The 19,419-nt window shown below is 37.4% G+C and overlaps 1 protein-coding gene across 4 annotated transcripts in view; it reads left to right on the forward strand.

Moving 5' to 3' along the window:
- Zc3h12b (zinc finger CCCH-type containing 12B) overlaps positions 1–19,419 on the forward strand; it is a 231,871-nt gene that overhangs the window by 37,470 nt on the left and 174,982 nt on the right. For all 4 annotated transcript variants that reach the window (XM_060375016.1, XM_060375017.1, XM_060375019.1 and 1 more), the window contains one exon: positions 7,847–7,921. The gene's annotated coding sequence lies outside the window, so the exon portion shown is untranslated. The remainder of the gene's footprint in view (positions 1–7,846; positions 7,922–19,419) is intronic.

Here is a 19,419-nt window from a genome sequence, read left to right on the forward strand (position 1 = left end):
TTATTGATTGAATTATGAACTCAAATTCCTGAGTTCTGATCAAGAGTTTTTAAAAAAGTAAATGATACCACATTAAAAATACCAAACTGCATTGGGCACAGTGAAGATGAGTATTTATGAAACTCTTTTGCACTTAGCAATGCTGAAAAATGTATGTATGATTGAGAGTCATGGTAAAAAACTGATTAGTAACTTATTTTTTATATAATCTATTGCTTTCACATATACCGTTATGCCAGGGCCCGCCAGCAGAGTTGAATGGTTCTTGAGTCAGGAGTGAGGATTAAAATTAATAAACTAACACACAATGCATGGGACCTTTCGGAGAGGCTCTAGTGGAGACTTGACTCAACCAGTGCCCTGGCTTTATTTCAGACTGCTTTTAAGCCAGGTAAAAACAGCTCAGCACAATGGGTTAATTTCACAAGTTGGTGAAAGAAGAGGTGTGATTTTGACAAGCTATCCCACCTGCTGTCACAAACAAAAGGAGATGGACTTGGAAATTCTTCCCTGACTTCAGTGAAGGCCTGGTAAAACCAGTCTTTCCGCTGAGATTTAAATATCAAAGCAGCTTCTAGAACAGCCAGCAGCTCCCAACACTTGTTAGGTTAGTGATAGTGCTAAGATCTGAATTAATTTGTGGAAAATCTCCCTGGCTGCTCAGTGAAATTAACATTCATAAAGTATTTAAAATTAGTGCTGACTATCATAATCCCTCTCTTAAAAAGTACAATAGTGAGTCTCAGAAAGTAAAAGATTTTTTGTGTAATAAAGGAAAAATTTTTTGAGTTTTGCAGATGACAATTATGATAGAGAGCTAGCTGTTCAGTGCTAGAAGTTACTCACAGGTGAAAGTCTATGAAATCTTCGATACAGGACAGGTTGAGACATCTGTAATGTTTCCAGTATCCTGCAAACATTAAAAACAAAAACAAAAACAAAACCCAAAACTTCTGTGGTTACAACTGTGAGTAAATTTGTTATAAGGCAAAAATACACACTTAAAAAGTGAGTGCAGGTTTCTTCATTTTTTGTTTTTTTTTATTTTTATTTTTATTATTAGTTACATTTTATTAACTTTGTATCCCAGCTGTATCGCACTCCCTCATCTCCTCCCTGCCCATTTCCAATTCCATTAACAGGGGAGGACCTCCTCCCCTTTCATCTGTCCCTGTTTTATCAGGTATCTTCAGGACTGGCTGAAAAAGTTCTTCTCTGTGGCCTAGAAGGGCTGCTCTTCCCTTGGGGGATGGGGAGTTCAAAGAGCCTGCCATTGAGTTCATGTCAAAAATAGTCCCTGTTCCTTTTACTAGGGTACACACTTGGATACTGAGCTACCACGGGCTACATCTGAGCAGAGGTTCCAGGTTATATCCATACATGGTCCTTGGTTGTAGAAATAGTCTCATATAAGACTCCTGTGCCCAGATCTATTTGGTCCTTGTGGAGCTCCTATTCTCTCCAGGTCATATTAACTCCCCCTTCTTTCATATGATTCCCTGCACTCTGCTGAAGGTTTGGTTATGGGTCTCAGTATCTGCTTTGATACACTGCTAGGTAGAGTCTTTGAGAGGCCCTCTGTGATGTCTCAGTGGTTAAGTGCAGGCTTCTTAAGAAGAAGACATGTTGTTGAGATTTTTGGATGGTTTCCTTAATGAAGCGATTCTTCATGAGTTAATGTAAAGAAAAGGTGAAACATTCTAAGAATGGGTCAGAATTTTCCTGGGATGCTTACTTTTTTTGTTTGTTTTGAAAATATTATTTTTATTTTTTAAATTCTTTATTAATTACACTTTATACACTTTGTATCCCCCCTGTAGTTCCCTCCCTCCTCCCCTTCCAAATCCCTCTCTTCCTCCCCCTTCTGCATGAGTGCCCCTCCCCAAGTCCACTGATAGGGGAGGTCTTCTTTTCCTTCCTTCTGATTAGTCAATTAGGTCTCATCAGGAGTGGCAGCATTGTCTTCCTCTGTGGCCTGGTAAGGCTGCTCCCCCCTCTGCGGGAGGTGATCAAAGAGCAGGCTAATCAGTTCATGTCAGAGATAGTCCCTGTTCCCATTACTATGGAACTCACTTGGACGCTGAACTGCACATGGGCTACACCTGTGCAGGGGTGTTAGGTTAAATCCATGAATGGCCCTTAGTTGGAGTATGAGTCTCAGGAAAACCCCTGTGCTCAGAATTTTTGGTTCTGTTGCTCTCCTTGTGGAGTTCCTGTCCTCTTCAGATCCGACTATTTCCTACTTCTTTCATGAGATTCCCTAATCTCTGCCCAAGGTTTGGCCATAAGTCTCAACATCTGCTTTGATAGTCTGCAGGGCAGAGCCTTTCAGAGGCCTTCTGTGGCAGGCTCCTGACTTGTTCCCTGTTTTCTCCTTCTTCTGACATCCATCCTCTTTGCCTTTTTGGACAGGGATTGAGCATTTTAGGAAGAGTCCTCCCTCTTGATTAGTTTCTTTATGTTTACAGATTTTAGTAGGTTTATCATATATTATATGTTTATATGAGTGAGTATATACCATGTGTGTTTTTCTGCTTCTGGGATAGCTCACTCAGGATGATCTTGAAAATATTTCTATCCCACCCAACATTCTACCCTCTAAATTAATCCAGATCCTCCACAACAGCCTCACCACTTACATCTATAACCATTCATTCCCTTTCTCATTAGAAAGCAGGCATCTAAATAAATAAATAAATAAACAGAATAGGAAAACAAGCCTCTATAAATAGAAAAGAAAGACCCAAAGAAAAGACACAAGAAACACATATGTATGCAGAGACACAAACATACACACACATACTGGGATATTGTTTTAAAAAACCCACAAACTCAGAAACTATAATTAAGCAAAAGATCAATCTATAATAGATAGATAGATAGATAGATAGATAGATAGATGTGCCCTGACAAAACACTGTGAGACAAACAAACAAGCAAATAAAAACATTGCCCTATCTACTGCTGAGCATGGGGCCTGTCCTTAACAGTAGTTGGTATTCCTAATGAGACTCCATTGGAGAAAACTAATTTTTTCTTGTGAGAAGTTACCGATTGGAGATAGAGATAGGTTCTGGGTTAAGAGTAGGACTTGTGTCTGCTTCTCGTCTTAGCACTGAAACAACATTAGGCACAGATCCATGCAAGACCTGTGCATGTTGAAATAGTCTCTGAGTTCATTTGTGCCTCACCTTGGTGCCTTCCATCCCCACTGGCTCTTATAATCTTTCTGCCTACTCTTCCACGGAGTGCCTTGAGAGGAGGAACTTGATGGAGACGTCCATTTAGGACCAAGTGTTTCAGGGTCACTCACTCTGCACATTTCCCAGTTGTGGGTCTCTGTTTTAGTTCTTATCTACAGCAGGAGGCAACTTCTCTGATGATGGCTCAGCAAGATACTGAACTATGAGTATAGCAGAACTTCACTAGGATTCATTTTATTGCTATATTTCTTTAGCAGAACAGTAATATTTGGTTTTACTCTAGATCCATGGCTTATCTAGTGGGTTCGTGCCCACCTGAGCCGTGTTAAGAATGGGTTCCATCTCATGGATTGGGACTTAAATCCAATCAGGTAATTGTTGGTTACTCCCACAAGCTTGTGCCACTGTTGCATCAGGATATCTTGCAAGCAGGTCACAATTGTAGCTCAAAGGGTGTTGGAGTGACTCACAAATACTGCATTTTCTGGTCGTGAGAAAGTGTACTTAATTGTTATTTGAACTTGGCAATGCTAGGCAAGCAGAATGTGCAAATGTCACTTCCTCACCTGCCTTTAAAAATAAGGCACACTACTGTGGGGAAGATGACCTAGATGAGTAAGGAATGTGGCTTTTTGCACAATAAAGATCTGGTGGCCAGACCTGGGGCAGGAAGTATGGGGCAGGACTTCTGGGCAGACATAGATGCAAAGAGACACAAAGAGATGAAGGCAGACTGGACAGAGGCAGAAGGAAGACAAAAGGGATATGGAAAGGAGCAGGCAGCGAGAACCATGTGGAGAGATGGTGTACTGGAGAAGCCAGGTTAAATTGGTAGCTAGCTGAGAGACTGCCCCAGCAAAAGACCAACAGCCTTAAACTATATAGAAGTCTCTGCATCTTAATTAAACTTCAAATAGGATCCTCAAAAGACCCTCAACAAGAAGGCTTTGTAGCTTGGTTGCTATTTACCTTTCTTCTCTGGGAACATGCAGGGTACCTTTTAGTCAGTAGGGGTGAAGGCTCTACGTAGGTACCAGCTCAACTTCTCCATGTTCAATGAGTTATGTAGGTGTTGTCTTTAACAATAGGTTCCTTACTATCAGTTTGTGGAGAACAACAATAGCCTTGGTAATATCCTGTTTGGGATTTCCGTGGAGCCCCTTTGGTTAAAAACACAATTAGATATAACCCATTCTTGGCACTGGAGGTTTCATTTGGTGGTAAGAGGTGTCTAGTTAGAGATTTGTCTCTCCCTTTATTTGGTGGTTCTATTTAGATTTTTCATATATGTCCATATTTTAATAAGCCTAAATGGAGATGGGGAGGAAAGAGAGGGACAAGGGAGGGAATACAGAGAAGGACAGCTAAAACTAAGTTATGTCCGGGGTCCTATGTGATGATTACTTTTAATTGTCAACTTGATATAACTTAGAATCATTGGAAAGAATCTCATAGGGAGGTTGTTTAGATCAGGTTCACCTGTGGACAGGTCTGGGGTGGGTTGTCTTGGTTACATGAATTGATGTGGGAGGACTTAATCTATTGTGGGTGGCACTATTCTTTATATAAGGGTAAGAATATTGAGGAGGGTGAGCACAAGTAGGTATGCATGTATTCTTTTCTCTCTGCTTTTGAATGTGAGTGTGACATGACTAGCTGTTTTAAGTTCCTGCCACCTTGACTCTTTACTATAATAGTCTATATCTTGGATTTGTGGGCTAAACAAACCTTTCCCTCCAAGTTGTTTTTCCTTTTCATGGCACTTTTTAAAAATGACCAAAATGCAACTAAGCCAGGTTTTTTTCTCCTTATCTGTTTTATTTGGATTTGACACCAGAAGCATGTTAGTAGTATATGCTTTCACAAGCAAATATATAGAAATGCTTTTGTAAGGAACAAAAAGCATAGTTAGCAAGCATCTTGGTTAGTCACGTTGTACCTAGCCAGTTTTGAGTGGTCATGTAAAGTACAGTCTAGCATCAGCCTTTAACAACTATGCAGATGGCCATGCCCTACTCCCATGCCAATCTAGTCTACCTCAAGAGTGATAGCTAGTCTTTAGCTCTCCATATAGATTTTAGAACATTTTTAAACAGCTATCTGTTCATCTTCTACTCAGTTTTGATTTATGGAAGATTCGTACTCACAGAACAGATTAAGAATGACCAGGTATTATCTTCAAATGGTACGATTTGTAGATCTTATTCTTGATCTAGTTTTGAATAATAATACTAAATAATTCCTCTTCTGCCTGACAATAACTTAGTAGCTTACAGGTATTTATTCACACTTCTTAAATGTATCTTCCATTCCCTAGTGTCCTACAAAGATACTATAGTGACTATTAGTTGCTCCAGAGCCAGTTTGCCTATGTTTGAACTTGACCTGATGGTTTACTGGAATCTTCGATTCTGAATTGTTTTTTTGTTTTGTTTTGTTTTGTTTTGTTTTTGTTTGTTTTTTGTTTTTTTAATTTGTGTTTGCTTCTTCTCCAGGAAAATGTTGATAATTAGGACATAATCTCTTCCTCACAGAGTTATAAAAATTAAACGAGCTAATTGATGTAGTCTATTTAGAACAGTGTCTAGGACATGTACTGTCAGCATCAGTGAAACATGCAGCCCTACAGTGCCAGCTACAGTAGCCTGAGGAGTTCTTTTTAGAAAACTTTATTCAGCTTAAATCCTTAATATATACCACAGAAAAGAAACACATATAATGTTACTTACATGTATATGTTTCAGGACTGACCACTGGTAATGGATAACTTAATTTCAGGAGTCTTCCTTGAGGAAGACTATTTCTCTGGCTTTCAGCATTCTTTGATTGCTTATAGTTCTTTTTCTAGTGTTGCAGACCCAGTGTGGTTTCCTACATATGATCATGTCAGTTGGTGATCTTCTTATTCAGGATTCAGGTATTGTTTAGGCAACCACACTGGTGCAGTATCTTAGGTGTTGATTTCCTTCGCATTTCTAGGAGTTGCAATCTCAGAAGTGCCAAGTAACACCATGGACTGAACAGATTATATATATTTGTGTGTATGTGTGTGTGTGTAGAAACATACACACATATATGCGTGTGTGTGTGTGTATTTGTGTGTATAATACAATTAAAGAAAAAGAACAGAGGCCATGTATTTGAGATTAGAAAGTAGTGGGGTTATGGGAGGGTTGGAGGGAGGAAAAGTAAAGGTAAAGGGGAAATTATGTAATTATGTTTTAATTTCAAAAATATGAAAAATAAGATATTCAAATTTAAAAATTGGAGGAGTCATTATGAAGCAAAATAAAGTTTATAAAAAAAGCTTTTAATATAGATTTAGCGATAAGCATTAAGAAGAGGAAAGAGATGTGTAAAAGAGCAGCAATAATGTCTGTCTAAAGCAAGCTAGAGAAAGACTTGCATTTGCGTGTCTTAACAAAATATCTATGCATATGATTTTGATGGCTGTTGAAGTTACATTGTTCAAACTGTTTTAAAATTAAGTTAATTTTTGGAATCTTTTCCCTTACTCTCTGGCCATAGTAGACTGACTAAATGTTTTCAAATTTATAATTTTCATCCCTAGAATCCATGAATGTTATCTGATATTATAAAGAAGACTCTGAATATGTTGTTGAAATAAATATCATGAGATATGATAATGACCCTGAATTATTTTGGTTGGCCCTAATATCATCACAAATGTCATTATATGAAGGAGACAGAGGAAGTTGGTACAGAAAAGAAGACAACGTAACTGTTCCTGGAACTTTTGGAGTAAAAGCCTGACCCTAACAGCCCCAACAAGCAAGGCTCAGCCTTCCGTTCCTCCATTTAAACAAAAAAAGTAATAGGACAAGCAGGAAAAGGAGGTTTAGTTAAAGTTGCTCTAGTGGGAAGTCCAGTGAGCCATAAGTCAACGTTGCTGTCACCAGGGCTTCCATTTTCTTGTCATGGACTTATTAGGGAAATTTTAATTCATTGAAATTCATTGTTTTAATAATCTGATACAAAATGAGGGACAAAAGTGTCTTTCTTTATACTATCTTCTCTCCTACTCGTTAAATGATAGCTAAATGATTAAACTGCTTAAATGATGACTTAAACACCACACTGATGGCTTTGAAAGTGAAGAAGGGGTCACTTGCTTATGGACCAATCTAGTGGAGGCATTTTCTCAGTTGAAGTTTCCTCTTTCCAAAAGACCTTGGCTTATGTCAAAGACAATAAAAACTTAACCTGTACAAATTGAGAGGCCATGTAAATCAGATTTCAGCAAGTGTAACCTTAAATTTGGACTGCAGATATTATTATTATTCTGGGTGTGGATTAACTTTGGAAACATTGTTCCTTGATGCTGGATAACAGTTGTACGAGGTAAAATAGATGTATTCTTAGAAACTACTTGAAGACTGAGGTTACACCTTGAATATGAACTATCTCTCAGATGCTCCCATTTAACTGTTTGGTTTCCAGGTGTTTGTACTGTTTTGGAAGGTTGAGGAACTCATGGGAACCTTTAGGAGGCAAAAATTGCAAGAAGTACTTTCCTTGTGTGTGTGTGTGTGTGTGTGTGTGTGTGTGTGTGTTTGGGGGGTGGGACTTGAGGTTTTATGGCCTGATTACATATCTTATCTGTTTTTTCTTCTTGATTTCAGATGCAACATGACCAAATGTCTCACATTCCTGCTTCCATATCTTCACTGCCATGATGGACTATACCCATTCAAACTGTAAGCAAAAATAAACACTCTCCTTGTTTTTAAGTGTTGAGTAGTATTCCATTGTATAAATGTAACCACAATTTCTGTATCCATTCCTCAAATGAGGGAAATCTGGGTTGTTTCCAGCTTCTGGCTATCATGAACAAAGCTGCCATGAACATGGTTGAACAAATATTTTTGTTGTATACTTGAGAATATTTTGGATATATGCCAAGTAGCGATATAGCTGGACCTTGAGGTAGCACTATTCCTACTTTTCTGAGAAAGCGCCAGAATGATTTCCAAAGTGGTTGTACAAGTTTGCATTCCCACCAGCAATGGAGGAGGGTTCTCCTTTCTCGACATCCTCTCCAGCATGTATTGTCACTTGAGTTTTTTATCTTAGCCATTCTGATGGGTGTAAGGTGAAATCTCGGGGACGTTTTTATTTGCATTTCCCTGATAACTAAGGATGTCGAACGTTTCTGTTTAGATGTATGTTCCATTTTTAAATTGGATTACTTGATTTGTTGCTTTTGCAAGCAAATGGTGGGAACTAGAAAAGATTATCCTGAGTGAGGTAGCCCAGAAGCAGAAAGGCACACAGGATATGTACTCACTTATAAGTGGATATTAGATATATAATATAAGATAAACATACTGATATCTGTACACATAAAGAAGCTAAGCAAGGAGGACCCTGGGTAAGATGATCAATCCTCATTCAGAAAAGCAAATGGGATGGACATCAGAAGAGGGAGAAAACAGGGAACAAGACAGGAGTCCATCACAGAGGGCCTCTGAAAGACTACCCAGCAGGGTATTAAAGCAGTTGCTGAGACTCATAGTCAAACTTTGGGCAGAGTGCAGGGAATCTTATGAAATAAGGGGGCGATGAAAGACCTGGAGGGGACAGGAGGTCCATAAGGAGAGCAACAGAACCAAAAAATCTAAGCCCATGGGTCTTTTCTGAGACTGATACTCCATCCAAGGACCATGCATAGAGATAACCTAGAACCCCTGCACAGATGTATCCCATGGTAGCTCAGTCTCCAAGTGGGTTCATCCTAGTAAGGGGAGCAGAGGATGTCTCTGACATGAACTCAGTGGCTTGTTCTTTGATCACCTCCATCTGAGTGGGGAACAGCTTCCAGGCCACAGAGGAAAACAATGCAGCCAGTCTGATAAGACCTGATAGGCTAGGGTCAGATGGAAGGGGAGAAGAACTTCCCCTACCAGTGGACTGTGGGAGGGACATGGAAGGAGAAGAAGGAGGAAGGGTGAGATTGGGAGGGGACAAGAGAGGGTGCTATAGCTGGGATAAAAAAATGAAATAATTGTAATTAATAAAATAAGTTAATTAAAAAATAAACTCTCTCTTATATGGTATTTTGTTAAATGGATGAGGGAAGTAAGTAATACATACCCCTAATCCATCTTCTTTCTCCCCTCCCTCCCTCCTTCCCTTCCTTCCTTTTAAAAAAAAAAAAGATTATTTATTTATTTATTGGTACAGCATTCTGCCTGCATGTGTGGCTGTGCACATGCAGGCAGAATCAGAAGAGGGCATCAGATCTCACTAAAGATGGTTGGGAACCACAATGTGGTTGCTGGGAATTGAACTCAGGACCTTCGGAAGAACAGCCAATGTTCTTAACCTCTGAGCCATTTCCCCAGCCCCTTCTCTTCCTTTCTTTCTTTCTTTCCAGACTGACCTTAAAATTATGACCTAGCTCAAGGTGACCTTAAACTTGACTCTGAGTGCTGAAATTACTGTCATATGAATACTGTTTGTTGTATGCAGCACAGATGAGGAAGGTTTACTAGTCTTCTCTGAAACTGACCTTTTAAAAAATATGTCCAGCCAAGGAAATGTATGGATATAACCTAGAACCCCTGCTCGTATGTAGCCCATGGTAGCTCAGCATCTAAGTGGGTTTCCTAGTAAGGGGAACAGGGACTGTTTCTGACATAAACTCAATGGCTGGCTCTTTGACCTCCCCCACCCCCGAGGGAGGAGCAGCCTTGCTAGGCCATAGAGGAGGACATTGCAGCCAGTCCTGATGAGATCTGAAAAGCTAAGGTCAGACAGAAGGGGAGGAGGATGTCCCTTTTTAGTGGACTTGGAAAGGGGCAGGGAGGAGATAAGTGAGAAAGGGTGAGATTGGGAGGCAATGAGGGAAAGGGCTATGGCTGGGATACAAAGTAAATAATCTGTGATTAATATAAAAAAATAAAATTATTTTTAGAAAAACATGTTTTTACCACTTAGCTTAAATTTTTGGCAGTCCCAATCACAGTTTCAGAATAACAAATCACACAATTACCAACACCATTGACATTCATGATATAAGTACTGTTTATAGTTTTAAAAACCTAATAGCACATTTCAGCAATCATTTCGACTGTGTTTGCCCACATTGCAATCCTATTTGGTTTCAAATAAGTGCGAATTTTTTTTCACCTTCACTAGACAGATTTTATTCTAAGTCACCAACACTGTTTTGTTTTTATTTTTCATTTTAGATATTAAGAACTAAAATCTGAAAATGTGCCAGGTGATGTTACTTAGAGTATATACCTCACTTTTTAATAATTTATAGGTGAGAAACTGAGGGTCCAAGTAAGTGAATTCTTCAAGATCACATGATTAACATCTGAGTAGTCACTAAATATAGCGTTTGTTGCTTAAAATTTGGAGTGGAGATTCAAGTGCAGAAAATGTATATTCAGAGATATGTATCTTTGGTCAATTTTGTTATTGTTTGAATGTCATATAGCATACTTATACAAATCAAGATGATATGTGTCAATGCAGTTAAGAGACACAGGAAACACTAAATGTAGCTGCCTGAATTCAAAACACTGCAGTGTTTCACACTGATTATTTTATATATAAATAGAAAGAGTACAGTCTGTAATAACAAGTATTTATACATGAACCAGCATTATCACTGCTTGTTTTCATTTGAAATGTTCTATACGATACAGAATGGTATTATAGGTGTTTCAATACAGCAATTTTATGGGTATCACATTAAAAAGTCAGTTTACTTTAAAATATCCATCAAGAAATGATTAAAACTATAAATTGATTAAATGTTGACCATGAAAACATGTCATTTGATACTCTTTGTGGCATAAAAAAGAATGATGGTTGCTGTATGTGTTTTAATTGTGAGCTAAACTAGTCACTATTTCATGGAATGTCATTTTATAAAAAGGAACAGTGAACAGAGCAATTGTGGTTTTTCAAAACATCCACATTTTACAGACATCTTTCAAAAAAATTGATGAGATTAATCCGTTACTTCATGGCAAACTGTTGAAAATATTTGGGACCAATGATGAAATTTAAGTTTTCAGATTAAAATGAGAATTTTGGAAAGTTTGTTCCCATTATCATAAACTACATAACTTCTTGATGAAAACATTTGGTAATATTTAATGAAAGTTTTATTTTTAAGTTGTGCAATGAAATGGGGAGATCTACATAACTCAGTAGTTAATATAAATGATCAAGCGATGCTTATGCATGTGTAATTATGCACGTGTAAAACTGGTATTCAAAGAGAAAGACAGGGGCTTCTGGTTCCTTTCTTGGCATGTAAATAGCTTAGGAGTCATAACTGCATTCTAAACAATTAAGCGAACTGAAAGCCAGCAATATTTCTTAGATATAGCAGAGAACTGACATGCTGTGGAAAAGCACCGAGCCTTAAACTGAATCAATGTGGCAAATATAGAGTCACATCTTAGCATGCAAGAGACTTTCAAGTAGAACCTTTGTAGAAACCAGTCCTGATGAAGAAAACCTGACCATGTGTCTGTAATAAAAAACAGGAAAAAAAAATAGTGGGCAAGAAAAGAACTTAACCTTGAGTATATACCAGTAGAAACTTCCAGAAAAGGAAAGCAAAAGGACAACAAAACAAAATGAAAATAGTAAGAATAAAAAAATCCCACACCTGAAAACTAGGTAGTATAAAAAGAAAATTCAGGAACTTTGGGACAACTAAAAAGTATGATGTATGGCAAGTGCAAGTGTTAAAAGGTGAAAATAATGGAAAGAATATTTGAATCAAAATGACTAAGAATTTATTCAAGTTAATATCTGAGTGTAACTAAATGCCCAAACAGATGGGAGAACACCAGATGAAACCAAATTAAAACAAACAAAGTTAAAGTTGGATATATCATATGCAAACCATGGAAAAATAAAGGTATGGAAACAGTATTAAAAGAAGTCAGAAGAAAAGTAGACCTTACTTAAAATATAAGATTTAAATCTGACTTCTCAGAAACCATGAAAGCAACAAGGAAGAATAATATGATTTAGAATTCAAGGGACATACGCCACATCAATATATAATTCCAGGCCTTAAAATTGTTTTTTTTTAAAAATGAAGGATAAATACTTTCCCAGACAAGCAGAAATTAAAGGAGTTTGTTATTAGTAGTCCCACCCTGCTAGAAATAATAGAAGTTTCTCTAGAGAACTAAACACCTAACTAAATAAGGACAAGACCAGATAGCTATACCAAGAAACACCACAAATGTCACAACTCTAAATGCCTTCACCTAAGTGCAAGAACATGAACAACCAAGGTAATGTGCCCAAAGCACATTAAACTGAAACCCTGTTGTAATATGTCCTGAGAAAAGCAATTTCACGGAAGCAAAAGACAAGGACTTCAAAACAGCGATTATGACTATGCTCAGGGCGCTTAAAGCAGTTATGAATAAATGCCTCAGTGAAGACCATGAAAAGACGAACAGTTGAATGAAATAAGGAAAATCATTTAAGATATGACTATAGAATTCAAAAACAAGATAGAATTCTTTTTTTTAAAGAAAACAATAAACTATTATTTCAGCACTCTGGGCCCTACTATAGTGCGTGCTATTTAACACAGAATATAGTTGAAGGATTTCTTGGCACAGAAGAGAGAATTTCAGGTCCTAAACATAAGGTAGAAGAAATGGACAACTCAGTCAAAGAAGATGTCAACTCTAAAAGTTTATCAAGTTACAAGAGGCAAACAGTATACCAGATCAACAGGAAAGAAACTCTCTACCACATATAATAATCAGACATAAAATGTAAAGAAAAAAGAAGAGATATTAAAAGATACAGGGGAAAAGAGTAAGTCAAATATAAAGGCAGACTCATTAGAACAACACCCCAATTTTCAGTCAAGACTCAGAAAGATAAAAGGGCATGGAAGGATGTTGTACAAGCCCTTTAGACTACGGGTGCCAGCCCAGACAACTATACCCAGAAAAAACAATCAATCACAAATAACTGAGAAAGAAAAACAATTCATGATGAGAACAGATTTAAACATTTTCTGTTCCCCAGTTTAGGTCTACAGAAGACACTGGAAGGAAAACTTCAGTCAGAAGAGAAAGTGCACCTAATAAAACATAAGAACAGTTCAATGAAAGGGGGATCAAAGTAAGACCACAGGAATTAATTAAAACTTCTGACTAATACCTCTCAATAAGTAGTCTCAATTATTCAATAAAAGATATGGAATATGGGATAACAGACTAAATAGAAAACAGTATCCATTTTTTCTGCTACGTCCAAGAAATACACCTCACCATCATGGACAGATATCACCTTATTGTAAAAGGATGAAATAAAGCTTTTTCCAAGAAAATGGAACTGAGAAGCAAGCAAACTTAACTGTTCTAATATCTGACAAAATACACTTCAAACCAAAACTGATCAGAAGAGATAGGGAAGAACACTACATTCTCATCAAAGAAAAAGTCCACCAACAGAATAATGCAATTCTAAATATTTATGCATCAAATAGAAAGAGACCCAACCAACATCAGTGAAACAACAACAAACACTACTATATCTGAAGGACAGTTGTTGACCTCAACAAGGTAATAGTGGTTGACTTTAATAACCCACTCTTGCCGTAAACAGATCATCCAGACAAAAACTAAACAAAGAAACTGGATTTAAATAATAGCATGAATCAAATGGACCTAGCAGATATTTACAGAACATTTTACACAAACACAAAAGATTATACCTTCTTTGCAGCAGCTCATGGAACAAAGTTGACCACGTATTTGGACACAAAGAAAGTTTTAATAGATTTAAGAAAAGTGAAATAATGCCCAGGATCCTATCAGACCACCACAGATTAAAGTTGGATATCTGACCACCACAGATTAAAATTGAATATCAACAATGAATAGAAATATCGGAAAAGCTTACAAACTCATGGAAACTGGACAACTCACTATTGAATGAAAAACAGGTCAAGACAGAATTGAAGAAAGAAGTTAAAAACTTTTATAACGGAATGAAAATGAAAACACAACATGCCCAAACCTATAGGACTTAGTGACAGCAGTTGTTTAAGACAAGTTAATGGTATTAAGAAACTACATTTAAAAAAAAAACACTGGAGAGATCTCATATTAATTACTTAATGATACATTTTAAAATTCTAGACAAATAAGAAAAAAATAACACCCCAAAAATAGGTAGGAATAAATTATCAAACTTAGGGCTGAAATCAATAAATTAGAAACAACAAAAAGTACAAAAAACATCAATGAAATAAAGAGTTCTTTGAGAAAAATGAACAAGATTGACAGACCTTTAGCAAAATTAAGCAAAAAAGAGACATTCTAAATTAACAATACTGTATGTGAAAAGGGAGACATCATAAGACACATGAAGGAAATTTTGAGAATTCTAAGGACATTCTTTAAAATCTGTATCCTACCACACTGGGAAGCCTAAAAGAAAACAATTTCTTGATCTATGTGGCCTGCCATGCCAAAGTTAAATCAAGATGAAATAACTAACTTAAACAGACCCATAACTCCAATAGAAATAGAAGCAAGAATTAAATGTTTCTAACAACAACAAAAAGCCCAGGGCCCTATTAACTCAGTGCAGAATTAAACCAGACTTTCACAGAACTAATGTCAACACTCCTCACATTATTCTGTAAAATAGAACCTGAGGGAACACTTCCAAGTTCTTTTCATGAAGCCATTATTACTCTGTCTACTAAAGTCAGGAACAAGACAAGATTGTCCACTCTCTCCATACCTACTCAATGTAGTACTTGCAGTCATAGCTACAATAGTAAGACAACTGAAGGAACGCAAAGGAATACAGATAGGAAGGAAAGAAGTCAAAGTATATTTATTTGCAAATGATGCGATCGTATACATAAGTGACCCAAAAACCCCTACCAGGAAACTTTTACAAGTGATCATACTTTAACCAAAGTAACAAGACACAAAATTAATATGCAAAAACATATAGCCTTCATGTATGCAGATAAAAAAAACATACTGAGGAAAAAGGTAGTCAAACAGTGCCTTTCACAATTACCTTAAAAATACAATAAAACATCTTGGAATAACTCTCACCAAGCAAATAAAAGACTCGTATAATAAAAACATTAAGGAATTGAAGAAACTGAAGAAGATGCTTTTTAGTTGGAAAGCTCTCCTATGCACATGCACCACTAGGATTGTGTGAAAATGATCATCCTACCAAAAGCAATCTACATATTCAGTGTAATATCCAGCAAAATTCCAACATGATTTTTTATGAAATTAATAATATCATATTAAACTTGATATGGAAACACAAGCCTACTACAGACTGCCTCTGAAAGACTCTACTGATCGAGGTATCGAAGCAGAGGCTGAGACACAAAGCCAAACTTTGTGCAGAATGCAGGTAATCCTATGAAAGAAGGGGGAGATAGAAAGTACAGGAGAGGACAGGTGCTCCAAAAGGTGACCATCAGAACAAAAATCAAGCAAACAACTAAACAAAACAAACAAACAGACAAACAAAAACTGAGCCCTGAGGGACCTGCAGAGACTGATACCCTACCAAAGATAATGCATGGAGAGGGACTAAAACCTTGGCTCAGATGTAGCCCATAGCCTCAGTCTCTAAGTGGGTTCCCTAATAAAGGGAGCAGGAGCTATCTCTGGCATGAACTCAGTGACAAGCTTCCTGATCATCTCTCCCCTGGAGGGGTGCAGCTTTGCCACAGAGAAAGACAATACAACCAGTCCTGATGAGACCTGATAGGGTAGGGTCAAATAGAAGGGGAGGAAGTGCTCATCTATCAGTGGACTAGGGTACATGCATAGGAGGAGAAGAGGGAGGGGAATACAGCCAGGATTCAAATTGAACAAGTTGTAATAAATGATAAAAAATTAAATTAAATTAAAAAAATTTTTAAAAGAAAGAAAGAAAGAGACAAACAAACAAACAAAACAACCCAGAATATCTAAAGCAATCCAAAATAAAAAAGAACTGGTCAGGGTATAACTATCCTTTCAAGTTGTATTACAGAGCTATAAAAGTAGAAACAGTAACTATTGATATATAGAATACATCTATAAATGAAATAGATTTTAGACCCTAAAATATTTTCACCACCTGGACACTTGACTTTTAACATATAAGCCAGAAATACACACTATAGAAAAGGGAGAATCTGTAGATTTTAGTATGTTTATCCTATATTATATGGCTAACATCCACTTATAAGTGAGTATGTATATACCATGTGTGTCTTTCTGCTTCTGGGTTACCTCACTCAAGATGATATTTTCTAGTTCAATCCATTTGCCTGCAGATTTCATGATTTCCTTGTTTTTAATAGCTGAGTAATATTCCTTTGTAAAAATGTACCACAATTTTCATATTCATTATTCAGTTGAGGGACATCTAGGTTGTTTCCAGATTCTGGCTATTACGAATAAAGCCATTAGTTGAGTAAATGACCTTGTATGGGTGAGCATCTTTTGGATATATGCTCAGGAATGGTTTACCTAGGTCTTGAGAAGCTAAACAACAAGGAGGACCATAGGGAAGATTCTTAATTCTCATTCAGAAGGCCAAACAGGATAGACATGTGAAGCAGTAAAAGAGAGGGAACAGAGGAGGAGCCTAATATGGATGTCCTCTGAAAGACTCAACCAAGCAGGGGGAGAAAGCAGATGCAGAGACTTAAAGCCAAACTTTGGGCAGAGTACAAGGAGTCTTATGGAAGAAGAGGGAGATAGAAAGACCCAGAGGGGACAGGAGCTCCACAAGGAGACCAACAGAGGCAAAAAGTCTGGGTCCAGGGGTCCTGAAGAGACAATGCATTAAGCAAGGATCATGCATGGAGAGGACCTAGACCCTCTTCTCAGATGTAGCCATTAGGCAACTCGGTCTTTATGTGGGTTCCCTAGTAAGGAGAACAGGGGTTGTCTCTGCCATGAACTTGGTTGCCTGCCCTTTGATCACCTCCCTGTGGTGGGGTGGCCTTACTGGGACACAGAGAAAGATAAGGAAAGAGAGGGATAGGGGAAGAGGGAAGAAGGTTGAGAGAAGGAAGAGATGAGGGAAGGGCCTACAACCAGAACACAAAGTGAATAAGTTTTTTAAAATAATAATGTTTTAAAAAAAGAAAAGAAAAGAAAAGGCAGAATCTTCAACAAATGGTGATGGGTCAACTGGACAATTGGATGTAGAAGAATACAAATAGATCTATATTTATCACCTTGTATAAAACTTAACTCCAAATGGACAATTCCCTCATAATAAGGTCAGATACCCTAAATCTTTTAGAAGAGAAAGTGAGGAATTGTCTTAAACTCACTGGCACAGGAAAGGACTTCTGAGCAGAGTACTGATAGCATACTTATGACCAACAATTAATAAGCGGAACCTCACAAAGCAGAAAAGCTTTTGTGCAGCAAAAGACAACATCATTTGGGCAAAGCATCAGCCTAGAGAAAGGGAAAATATTTTTATCAGTTATACATCTGGTAGAAAGTTTGTGTCTAGAATATATAAAATTGAATATTCAAACTGAACATTAGAACTGTATAATATAATAATATTAAAATATATAAAGAGCTTAACTGAACATTAACAAAACAAATAGCCCAATTAAAAATGTGGTATGGTTAAAAACTGCATGGTACTGGCATAGAAACAGAATGGTGGATCAATGGAATTACAAAGAAGACCCAGAAATAAATCCATCCACTTATGTACACCTTATTTTTGACAAAGATGCCAAAACCATTCAATGAAAAAAAAAAAAGACAGCATCTTCAACAAATGGTACTGGTCCAACTGGATGTCTACATGCACAAAAATGAAAATAGATCCATACTTATCACCCTGTACAAAACTAAAGTCCAAGTAGATCAAAGACTTCAATATAAAACCAGATACACTAAACCTGTTAGAAGAAATAGTGGGGAAGATCCTAGAACTCATTGGCATGGGAGACAACTTCCTGAAAAGAACACCAACAGCACAGGCTCTAAGAGCAACAATCAATAAATGGGACCTCATGAAACTGAAAAGCTTCTGTAAAGCAAAGGGAAATGTCATCCGAACAAAACAATAGCCTACAGATTGGGAAAGGATCTTCACCAACCCTATATCTGACAGAGGTCTAATATTCAGAATACATAAAGAACTCAAGAAGTTAGACATCAACAAATCAAGCAATCCAATTTAAAAATGAGGCACAGAGCTAAACAGAGTTCTAAATAGAGGAATATCGAATGGCTGAAAAACACTTAAATGTTCAGAGTCCTTAGTCATCAGGGAAATGCAGATCAAAACAACCCTGAGATTCCACCTTACACCCATCGGAATGACTAAGATCAAAAAGCTCAAGTGACAACACATGCTGGAGAGGATGTGGAGAAAGGGGAACCTTCCTCCACTGCTGGTGGGAATTTAAACTTGTACAACCACTTTGGAAATCAATCTGGCACTTTCTCAGACAATTAGGAATAGTACTACCTCAAGATCCAGCTATACCACTCCTAGGCGTGTATCCACAAAATGCTCAAGTAGCACAATAAGGACATTTTCTCAACCATATTTGTAGCAGCTTTATTTGTAATAGCCAGAACCTGGAAACAACCCAGATGACCCTCAACTGAAGAATGGATACAGAAAATATGGTACGTCTACACAATGGAATATTACTCAGCAATAAAAAAACAAGGAAATCATGAAATTTACAGGTAAATGGTGGGAACTGGAAAAGATCATCCTCAGTGAGGTATCCCAGAAGCAGAAAGACATATAGGGTATATACTCACTCATAAGTGGATATTAGACATATAATATAGGATACACCTACTAAAATCTCTACACCTAAAGAAACTAATCAAGAAGGAGGTCTCTGGCTAAAATGCTCAATCCCCATTGAGAAAAGCAAAGAGAATGGACATCAGAAGAAGGGGAAAACAGGCAACAGGACAGGAGCTTACCCCAGAGGGCCTCTGAAAGGAAGGGTATCAAAGCAGATGCTGAGACTTATGCCCAACCTTTGGGCAGAGTGTAGGGAATCTTATGAAAGAAGTGGGAAATAATAAGATCTGGATAGGACAGGAGCTCCACAAGGAGAGCAACACAACCAAAAAAATCTGGGCACAGGGGTCTTTTCTGATACAGATACTCCAACCAAGGACCATTCATGGAGATAACCTAGAACACT

This window comes from Meriones unguiculatus, chromosome X (assembly GCF_030254825.1).
Source record: "Meriones unguiculatus strain TT.TT164.6M chromosome X, Bangor_MerUng_6.1, whole genome shotgun sequence".
Lineage (NCBI taxonomy): Eukaryota > Metazoa > Chordata > Mammalia > Rodentia > Muridae > Meriones > Meriones unguiculatus.